This window comes from Kogia breviceps, chromosome 4 (genome assembly GCF_026419965.1).
Source record: "Kogia breviceps isolate mKogBre1 chromosome 4, mKogBre1 haplotype 1, whole genome shotgun sequence".
Lineage (NCBI taxonomy): Eukaryota > Metazoa > Chordata > Mammalia > Artiodactyla > Physeteridae > Kogia > Kogia breviceps.
Window position 1 is genome coordinate 38,504,252 of NC_081313.1, and position 10,183 is coordinate 38,514,434.

The following is a 10,183-nucleotide window of genomic DNA, read 5'->3' on the forward strand; positions in this document are numbered from 1 at the left end:
CCATCCACCTCACTACAAATAACTCAGTTTCGTTTCATTTCATGGCTGAGTAATATTCCATTGTCTATATGTGCCACCTCTTCTTTATCCATTCATCTGTCGACGGACACTTAGGTTGCTTCCATGACCTGGTTATTGTAAATAGTGCTCAATGAACATTGTGGTATATGTCTGTTTTTGAATTATGGTTTTCTCAGGGTATATGCCCAGTAGTGAGATTGCTGGGTCATATGGTGGTTCTATTTTTAAGGAACCTCCATACTGTTCTCCATAGTGGCTGTATCAATTTACATTCCCACCACCAGTGCAAGAGGGTTCTCTTTTCTCCACACCCTCTCCAGCATTTATTGTTTGTAGATTTTTTAATGATGGCCATTCTGACCAGTGTGAGGTGTTATCTCGCTGTAGTTTAGATTTGTATTTCTCTAATGATTAGTGATGTTGAGCATCTTTTCATGTGTTTGCTGGCAATCTGTGTATCTTCTTTGGCGAAATATCTATTTAGGTCTTCTGCCCATTTTTGTATTGGGTTGTTTGTTTTCTTGATATTGAGCTGCATGAGCTGCTTGTAAATTTTGGAGATTAATCCTTTGTCAGTTGCTTCATTTGCAAATACTTTCTCCCATTCTGAGGGTTGTCTTTTCATCTTGTTTATGGTTTCCTTTGCTGTGCAAAAGTATTTGAGTTTCATTAGGTCCCATTGGTTTATTTTTGTTTTATTTCCATTTCTCTGGGAGGTGGGTCAAAAAGGATCTTGCTGTGATTTATGCCATAGGGTGTGCTGCATGTTTTCCTCTAAGAGTTTTATAGAGTCTGGCCTTACATTTAGGTCTTTAATCCATTTTGAGTTTATTTTTGTGTATGGTGTTAGGGAGAGTTCTAATTTCATTCTTTTACATGTAGCTGTCCAGTTTTCCCAGAACCATTTATTGAAGAGTCTATCTTTTCTCCATTTTATATTCTTGCCTCCTTTATCAAAGATAAGGTGACCATATGTGTGTAGGTTAATCTCTGGGCTTTCTATCTTGTTCCATTTAACTATATTTCTGTTTTTGTGCCAGTACCATACTGTCTTGATTACAGTAGCTTTGTAGTATAGTCTGAAGTCCAGGAGCCTGATTCTTCCAGCTCTGTTTTTCTTCCTCAAGATTGCTCTGGCTATTCGGAGTCTTTTGTGTTTCCATACAAATTGTGAAAGTTTTTGTTCTAGTTCTGTGAGAAATGCCATTGGTAGTTTGATAGAGATTTCATTGAATATGTCGATTGCTTTGGGTAGTATAGTCATTTTTACAATGTTGATTCTTTCAATCCAAGAACATGGTGTATCTCTCCATCTGTTGGTATCATCTTTAACTTCTTTCATCAGTGTCTTATAGTTTTCTGTGTACAAGTCTTTTGTCACCTTAAGTAGGTTTATTCCTAGGTATTTTATTCTTTTTGTTGCAGTGGTAAATGAGAGTGTTTCCTTAATTTCTCTTTCAGATTTTCCATCATTATTGTATAGGAATGTGAGAGATTTCTGTGTATTAATCTTGTATCCTGCAACTTGACCAAATTCATTGATTAGTCCTAGTAGTTTTCTGGTAGCATCTTTAGGATTCTCTATGTATAACATCATGTCATCTGCAAACAGTGATTGTTTTACTTCTTCTTTTCAGATTTGGATTCCTTTTATTTATTTTTCTTCTCTGATTTCTGTGGCTTAAACTTCCAAAACGATGTTGAATAACAGTGGTGAGAGTGAGCAACCTTGTCTTACTCCTGATCTTAGTGGAAATGTGAAAAAGTGAAAATCTCAGTTTTTCACCATTGAGAACAATGTTGGCTGTGGGTTTGTCATATATGGTCTTTATTGTGTTGAGGTAACTTCCCTCTATGCCTACTTTCTGGAGAGTTTTTATCATGAATGGGTGTTGAATTTTGTCAAAAGATTTTCTGCATCTATGGAGATTATCATATGGTTTTTATCCTTTAATTTGTTAATATGGTGTATCACACTGATTGATTTGCATATATTGAAGAATCCTTGCATTCCTGGGGTAAACCCCACTTGATAATGGTGTATGATCCTTTTAATGTTGTGCTGGATTCTGTTTGCTAGTAATTGTTGAGGATTTTTGCATCTATATTTATCAGTGATATTGACCTGTAGTTTTCTTTTTTGTGACATCTTTGTCTGGTGCCAGGCTGATGGTGGCTTCATAGTATGAATTTGGGAGTGTTCCTCCCTCTGCTATATTTTGGAAGAGTTTGAGAAGGATACGTGTTAGCTCTTCTCTAAATGTTTGATAGAATTTGCCTGTGAAGCCATCTGTTTATGGGCTTTTGTTTGTTGGAAGATTTTTAATCACAGTCTCAATTTCAGTGCTTGTGGTGGTCTGTTTATATTTTCTATTTCTTCCTGGTTCAGTCTCAGAAGGTTGTACGTTTTAAGAATTTGTCCATTTCTTCCAGGTTGTCCATTTTATTGGCATAGAGTTGCTTGTAGTAATCGCTCATGACCCTTTGTATTTCTGCAGTGTCAGTTGTTACTTCTCCTTTTTCATTTCTATTTCTATTGATTAGTCTTCTCCCCCTTTTTTTTGATGAGTCTGGCTAATGGTTTATCAATTTTATTTATCTTCTCAAAGAACCAGCTTTTAGTTTTATTGATCTTTGCTATCATTTCCTTCATTTCTTTTTCATTTATTTCTGATCTGATCTTTATGATTTCTTTCCTTCTGCTAATTTTGGGGGTTTTTGTTCTTTCTCTAATTGCTTTAGGTGTAAGGTTAGGTTGTTTATTTGAGATGTTTCTTGTTTCTTGAGGTAGGATAGTATTGCTATAAAGTTCCTTCTTAGAACTACTTTTGCTGTATCCCATAGGTTTGGGACCGTTGTTTCTTCATTGTCATTTATTTCAAGGTATTTTTTGATTTCCTCTTTGATTTCTTCAGTGATCTCTTGGTTATTTAGTAGCGTACTGTTTAGCCTCCATGTGTTTGTATTTTTCCCAGTTTTTTTCCTGTAATTGATATCTAGTCTCATAGTGTTGTGATCGGAAAAGGTAGTTGATACGGTTTCAATTTCCGTAAATTTACCAAGACTTGATTTGTGACCCAAGATATGATCTATCCTGGAGAATGTTCCATGAGCACTTGAGAAGAAAGTGTATTCTGTTGTTTTGGGATGGGATGTCCTATAAATGTCAATTAAGTCCATCTTGTTTAATGTATCATTTAAAGCTTGTGTTTCCTTGTTTATTTTCATTTTGGTTGATCTGTCCATTGGTGGAAGTGTGGTGTTAAAGTCCCCTACTATTATTGTGTTACTGTCGATTTCCCCTTATATGGCTGTTAACATTTGCCTTATGTGTTGAGGTGCTCCTATGTTGGGTGCATACATATTTAGAATTGTTATATTTTCTTCTTGGATTGATCCCTTGATCATTATGTAGTGTCCTTCTTTGTCTCTTGTAATAGTCTTTAGTTTAAAGTCTATTTTGTCTGATATGAGAATTGCTACTCCAGCTTTCTTTTGATTTCCATTTGCATGGAATATCTTTTTCCATGCCTTCACTTTCAGTCTGTATGTGTCCCTAGGTCTGAAGTGGGTCTCTTGTAGACAGCATATATATGGGTCTTGTTTTTGTATCCATTCAGCCAGTCTATGTCTTTTGGTTGGCGTATTTAATCCATTTACATTTAAGGTAATTATCAATATGTATTTTCCTATCATGGAGAGTCTCTCAGAGAGGCAGGAGGCAACTGGAGCTCATCCAGCTAGTGTTGGAGGGTCTCCTGCAGAGTTGCAGGTGGCTGTGGTTCACCACGGGGACAAGGACACTGGCAGCAGAATTTCTAGGAAGTACTCCTTGGTGTGAACCCTCCCAGAATCCACCATTAGCTCCACCAAAGAGCTAAACAAATATCTTTAGGAAAACTTTTTCTGGCAAAATTGCATCACACTACTGTGCTTCAGTCTTGAGCACTCATAGTTCTGTTTTTCTGGTTTATTGGCAAATTTGCACTAAAATCGTTAAATTATTTTTAGATTTTATCAGAAACTACGCCTCCCAAAATGAGTTCAAAGTTTTCCATAATGTATTGTTTTGTTCAGCTGTAGATAAAGCAGGAAGAATATATTTGTACGTATGTTAGATATTTTTCTTTTCACGAATAGATTTCTTTCAACCGTCTCAATCTGTGAATTATTCTTGTTCTGTGTAAAAATGACCTTATCCTCTACTAAATTTCTTTCTTTGGGGTCTCATTTTGTTTGCTAAAGTTACCTCTACTTTGTTGTAGATACAACTTTTCAAACAGTAAAAATTTGCCTTATGAAAGACAATATTTTACAGCAATTTCAGAAAATACATTGAGATTTTCAATGTATACACCAAAAGTAAAAGCACAATGTTCATAATTATTAAATATGTTTAGGAAAAAATTGCTGAAATAACAATACATTTGAGTGTTACCAGTGTCCTATAGTAGATCCTGGGAGGAACCCGATACCTATAATCTCATTTAATCCTCATCACAACACCATGAGATGGATTCTATTGTTATTATCTCATGTTACCAATGAATTTTAAAAATTTTTAGTTCATTTTTGAGAAAATATTTTTCTATAAAAATGATATACTCTTCTTATATAAAAAGAAAATCAAGCAATTCATAAAAGTGGAAAAAAAAAGCAAAATATCTCCAAAATTTCACCATGGAAGAAGAAAAATGTTATTGGTGTTTGCTGAAAAATATTCCAGACATGTCTTTTTGTGTGTATAAATACAGAGGGTATTGCTATGTATTTGACCACATAGATTGACAGATGATTGATCATAGATAGATGAATAGATAATATAGGTTAATATTTAGAGTGAAGATAAATAACAAATAGATAGAAATCCAGCTAATAGCTTGAAAAAGAATGTATTTTTCTTTCTTATCTTTCCCTGTACATAATCAACCAAAGGAACCTGTGTATGATAGACATGGTGAGATTAAAATGTCTAAAGAAATGCAAGGAAAAAGGAAGAGTTACTATTCAGAGACTGATATTCAAAACAAGATTTTAAGAAGACATTAGGCTTGAAAGTCACACATCATGAAAGGAAAGGAGAGTATTTTACACATTCCTTTATCTTCCCTTTAGTATATCAAGAGCCAGTCTTCAAAAAGTAACCCATAGAGTTTTAAAAATATGATTTCCATAGAGGAAGAAGTCCTAGGTGATCTCCACCTTGCCAACTCCAGTGGTCAATTCTCAATCATCCTCTAACACAAGGGTAAATGACGTTTAACTACCTAACAAGTTTGTAACCATACATGTAAGCATGTACAGGGTTCTTTTTTAATTTCTTAGAAATTGTTTTTATTTTTATTATCATGTATATTTTTCCCCATATTTTTCCATAACCTTGTTGGCTTTTAAAGTTTCTGTGTTTATATTATCAAGACAGGTATTATTACTTACTTTTCTTACTAGTTACTGAAGTACCCAGTGCTAATATTAACCCAAATGATAATGTTTATTGCTTGATTAATAATGCTTTGGGTCAATTGAGAACTTTTATACTTTTCAAAACCGTTATAAATGTTTTTTCATGAAAAGTTTTAACTACTAATATAATAAATAAAAAAGTTAAATTCCCATCTAATAGAAAAAAAAATGAGTCATAAATTTGAGTGACTTTCCTCAGGTCATACAGATAATAGCTGTTTAGTAGCTAAGAACAAATTAGATCAGTTCTCCAAATTCCCAGCCCAGTCTTACTTTTATTAAACATTCCTTTGAAATTATCTCTAGACAAATTTCTTCTCTTTAGGATTAAGGTAAAAAAATCTCACTTAAGCAATTGCTGCCTGACAAGAAGATCTATCAGAGTGAGTCTATTCCTTCCATTGTCTAGGTTAGCTCAGCAGCAAACACACAGAATGAATGTGTCTGATCAGCATATCCAAACTAGATTCTGAACCACTTGTGCCTGTTCCTTGTTGTAATCTTTTTCTTTGGTAAACCGTGCTTATTCTTTCATTTTCTTCTGTCCAGGCCCTGACACTGACACAGTGATCTGACCTGGAAATACAAGGAAATTTCCTGGTTTCTGTGGCTTTGGGATGGCTGTCTCTGCCAAGCTGGTCATTGCTGTCATAATTTTGTCCAGTCCAATAACAAAAATTGGACATCAAAAAAAAAAATCAATGTAATTGCATATTTTTAAATGAGTAAGGGAGCTCCTTTAAAAACATTCCTTCTGGGTCAAGGATTAAAATGCAAAACAGTGATTATATACTGAAGATTAGATATGAAGAAATAGTTCAGGAGTCCATAAGCCCACATTTCACCAGATATGGACTCACTTCATACTTAAAACAAGGATGTTATTCCTACAGTTTCTGTTTGTTCACTTTGCCTGTAAAATTTAAAGAAAAAAATAGGAAAATAGAAGAAGCTCATAATATTAAATCAAAAAATCCAGACTAAAAAGATCAAAAAAATAAAGTGAAAACATCTTAGAGCATCTCAGAGCTTAAGGTCAAACCACTTCGAATCTGATATACAGATACTGCCTATAGCTGAATATTTTTATTCTCATATGTAATAGAACTAATCACACACTAAGAAACATAACCGATGGAAAACAACATATGAATTCAGAGTCTCAAAGAAAAACTGACAGACTTTTTCTCATAACAAAATAAAATACTTGAAATATTCCCTGCCCAACAAAGTGACTATGAAACAATGGAGGAGACTGAAAGCACAAAGAGTCAAACAAATAAGAAATGAAAAAAAACGTTATAACTGTAGAGTGTGCTCCTTCATTATTGTAGCACATTACAAACTTTCAAGCAGTGCTCAGACTGGTTTTATATAAGCCATTCTTGATCCTGCCTCATGTTTTGTTGCATTTGAAAAAGGCTCTTCTACTTTAAATCTCTAAATATCAGACTGAGGAAGCCTGACTTAAGAGCACTTATGAAGAGCATTTCACACCCATTTTATTACATTTAAACCGCCTTGAAATCGTTGGAGTGTCACAGCTAGGTTTCCCTTGAACTTATTACCTTACAAAGGTACACAGAGGTCTTTCCCAGAGGCAATATCTTTTTCAAAAGTACCATCTCATATCAGCTTATTAACTAAGATGGCCACTTCAATTGGTTGGCAACTTAAGGGGACTAGAGGTCTCAAGTATATTGAAAAGTTTTTGATGACTTAAAAATAGTATGATATGGTTTTTGTAGTGTTTTGTTTTTTCAACCTTCCTCTTGGTCTTCCATTCTCAGGATCTAAGAAGGCTTTAGCTTAATGTCTAAAATGCTCCAGTAGTATTCAGATTTCATGTTGTGAAAAATTAGTGGAAGAAAGAAGCTAGCCTTTCATGGAGTGATAATGGGCAATTGCTCATCCACTCCAAGTTCTTCAGTTGTGGGATATGATAGCATTTAGCACCTTCACTCCGATTTTACTCATACCACTCAAAATAATGGGACATTTTCACTTTTATCACCACTCTAAAAACTTTAGAGGCCACATTATCATGTAAAATTTTTAGCTTAATTGATAGCATGAAGCTTAGATTTTTCTCTGAATTTTTACACTTTCCTATATTGCTCCATGACTTAAGACATCCAAAAGTCAGCTGTTCAGGCATTCTTACAGCAAAAACTATTTTTATAACAAAAGCATCAACACATTTCTACATGTCAGAAAAGTCAAAGCTAGAAGTGATTGTTTATACCAAGCCCAGTTTTATGTGGCTAAGGAAGCGGAGGCAGATCTTTCTGATATTTCTAGTCTTAACATTTTTTTGAATTACAGTCCAGTGTTTCCAGTGGCCTACTGGTCACAAAATACAGTTTCCCTGCAGCCCCTCAACCTCAGTAGGTAAAAGATGAACTTCATCTTTCCCCACAGAAGTTCCTCAGGGTCAAGCAAGGAAAACAAAAATCACACTAGGTATTTCCACAGAAAGAATTTAATATAATGGGTTAAATAGATGTCAAATGGCAAAACAGAGATTATAAGCAGCTTCTTGGGGAAAACCAAGGGAAGAGGGTTGAACTGAGCTCAGTTCACAGAACTTAGGATTTTGTAGGGGGAAGCCCATGAACTCAGATCTGTGAGGCGGGATGCTGCCCCACTAGCACTGGTATACCAGGAGTCGGTTCAGGGGTGAGCAGAGAAGGGCACACTCTGAGAAGGGTGCACATTCAGGCTGCTCCTGGTATCTCTGAGGAGTCATGATGAAGCTGGTTCTTGGAATGCCACAAAACAGCTGGAGATTGAAACCAACTGTGGCTGCCGGAGTGAAGGGATTTCACTGGGTAGATACTGACAGTAACAGCAAGTACATAGGAAGGCTCAAATCCTATCTCCCCAACTCCTATCTTCCAGTTTTCTTCCAGTTTTCCCACTGGCAAAACCTAGCAGGCAGGCAGCTGGCAAAATTAAAATGGTGTTTTCAGGATTATAGTCCCAGCCTCACAAATCAGATGATATAAAGGTGGACTTTGATCTGAGAGATTATAGCTCTCCTCATCTACACAGCTGTCATCTCTACTCATCCTTCAAGTCTTGGGGAAGGGATCCTTCCTTGACCTCAGAGATAGGGCTCTCGTAATTTCCTCCTTCTCTTGTTCTCATGTATTTGGACTAGGGGCAAAGGATATAATCATGAGAATCACATACACACACAGAGACACACAAAAGGAGAGATGGCCAATAAACTTAGGAAAAAGGTGTTCAACCTCAGCATTACTCAGAATCAAATAAACACCTAATAAAGTAAGAAATATTTTTCACCTATCAGACTGCAAAAAAATAAATGGGTAAAATAATGCCATCTGTGATCAAGGATTTAGTAAAAAGTAGTTGCTGTAATGTAAAGTGGTGGTTTATGATACTATTGCAGCAATTTGTTCTCTGAAATTCCCCACAAGAATATACAGCTTTAAAGCTTCATCATAGTAGAGGTGCTTAACAAAGATGTTGCTGAGTTAAAGAAAAAGGCAGCTATGGTATCCTCCTGAGGTCACAGGGTGAGTGGAGGAGACATGAGAATCCCAGGTTCTTGGATTTCATTCTAGAAGTCTTGGCACCACACCACTCCAGTGAATGTTCCTGCTCTTTTTATGTATATAAATCTCTCTGTAAAGAGATTTAAGTATTTTATTAGTTTTTTTGAATATAGAAATGTATAAATAACAAAACCAAAAAATGCTATAATTTTACCATCTAGATCATCTCACTTGACATTTAAAAATAAGTAATATATGTGCATACTTAGAAAAAAATAAAGCTGTTCAGGGAATTTCAAAAAAAGAACATGAAAACCTTCCTCTCTCTACTCCAATCCCGTTAACAAAAAGACTTTTGATTACGATTTTAAAGATTTTAAATGTTAGAAAAGCTTACGCTAGGTATAAAGATACAGTTGTTCTGTTCTAGTTCAAGCTTTTTGTTTTCAGTCTACATTACATTCTTGCATTCCTGGACACTATACATCCTCTAAAACCATCATGTTAATATGGCACCATGATATGGTAACATGATAAAATTGGGTAGGCCTTCAATAATATACAGTGTAATTCTCTCATTATGGAGATGAAGAGAGTTTAGAGATGGAGAGAGTGTGTGTAACTAGTAACTAGCCTAAGCCCAAAGTCAATAACTAATAGAGTCACTAATACAATTCAAATTTTCCATCTTTAATGAGTACTTTACACTCAAATTCAAGAATCAAGAATCAAATATAGAGGAATTTAAAATGTATGTCTTAATGAAAGTTCATCTATTATTATCTTGCTTCTATAGAGAGCATATTTTTGATAAAAGATAATACTTCCTAATATTTGTGCAGTACTAATGTTAGAACTATTCAGGAAAAAAAAATCCACATTTCACCAGCTGTTTCACATGAGTCTGACAACTGTTTTTAAAACACTGCTAACCTTTAAGCTTGTATCCTAACATAACTTGTGTTTGTGTACCTCATTACAAATAGAAACGGGAATATTCTCTAAATATTAGACTCAACGAGAATTTCCTTAGCAATATCCTGGCCTCACACGCCCCAAGACTGTTAATGAAAGGAGGTAACAGTTCTTTTATATTAGCAATATTTTATCTGAGATGCAAATGCTCTGTTCTTCAGATTTCTTTGCCATTGTCAAAGGTATCATTATCTTGATAG